Source organism: Oncorhynchus gorbuscha, unplaced genomic scaffold, assembly GCF_021184085.1.
Source record: "Oncorhynchus gorbuscha isolate QuinsamMale2020 ecotype Even-year unplaced genomic scaffold, OgorEven_v1.0 Un_scaffold_387, whole genome shotgun sequence".
Classification (NCBI taxonomy): Eukaryota; Metazoa; Chordata; class Actinopteri; order Salmoniformes; family Salmonidae; genus Oncorhynchus; species Oncorhynchus gorbuscha.
This window is the reverse complement of record NW_025745234.1, coordinates 207,017-208,751: the sequence shown is the minus strand read 5'-3', so window position 1 is coordinate 208,751 and position 1,735 is coordinate 207,017.

The window sequence follows — 1,735 nt, the reverse complement described above, 5'->3', positions numbered from 1 at the left end:
ACTGACTAGACACTAATACCTAGCTAGTATCATACTGACACTAGACACTAATAATACCTAGCTAGTATCATACTGACTAGACACTAATACCTAGCTAGTATCATACTGACTAGACACACTAATACCTAGCTAGTATCATACTGACTAGACACTAGACACTAATACCATAGCTAGTATCATACTGACTAGACACTAATACCTAGCTAGTATCATACTGACTAGACACTGACTAGACACTAATACCTAGCTAGTATCATACTGACTAGACACTAATACCTAGCTAGTATCTAGCTAGTATCATACTGACTAGACACTAGACACTAATACCTAGCTAGTATCATACTGACTGACTAGACACTAATACCTAGCTAGTATCATACTGACTAGACACTAATACCTAGCTAGTATCATACTGACTAGACACTAATACCTAGCTAGTATCATACTGACTAGACACTAATACCTAGCTAGTATCATACTGACTAGACACTACCTAGCTAGTATCATACTGACTAGACACTAATACCTAGCTAGTATCATACTGACTAGACACACTAATACCTAGCTAGTATCATACTGACTAGACACTAATACCTAGCTAGTATCATACTGACTAGACACTAATACCTAGCTAGTATCATACTGACTAGACACTAATACCTAGCTAGTATCATACTGACTAGACACTAATACCTAGCTAGTATCATACTGACTAGACTGACTGAGACACTAATACCTAGCTAGTATCATACTGACTAGACACTAATACCTAGCTAGTATCATACTGACTAGACACTAATACCTAGCTAGTATCATACTGACTAGACACTACCTAGCTAGTATCATACTGACTAGACACTAGACACTAATACCTAGCTAGTATCATACTGACTAGACACTAATACCTAGCTAGTATCATACTGACTAGACACTAGACACTAATACCTAGCTAGTATCATACTGACTAGACACTAATACCTAGCTAGTATCATACTGACTAGACACTAATACCTAGCTAGAGTATCACTACTAGACACTAATACCTAGCTAGTATCATACTGACTAGACACTAATACCTAGCTAGTATCATACTGACTAGACACTAATACCTAGCTAGTATCATACTGACTAGACACTAGATACCTAGCTAGTATCATACTGACTAGACACTAATACCTAGCATAGACTATCATATCATACTGACTGACTAGACACTAATACCTAGCTAGTATCATACTGACTAGACACTAGATAATACCTAGCTAGTATCATACTGACACTAGACACTAATACCTAGCTAGTATCATACTGACTAGACACTAATACCTAGCTAGTATCATACTGACTAGACACTAATACCTAGCTAGTATCATACTGACTAGACACTACCTAGCTAGTATCATACTGACTAGACACTAATACCTAGCTAGTATCATACTGACTAGACACTAATACCTAGCTAGTATCATACTGACTAGACACTAATACCTAGCTAGTATCATACTGACTAGACACTAATACCTAGCTAGTATCATACTGACTAGACACTAACACTAATACCTAGCTAGTATCATACTGACTAGACACTAATACCTAGCTAGACATACTAGACACTAATACCTAGCTAGTATCATACTGACTAGACACTAGACACTAATACCTAGCTAGTATCATACTGACACTAATACCTAGACACTAGACACTAATACCTAGCTAGTATCATACTGACTGACAC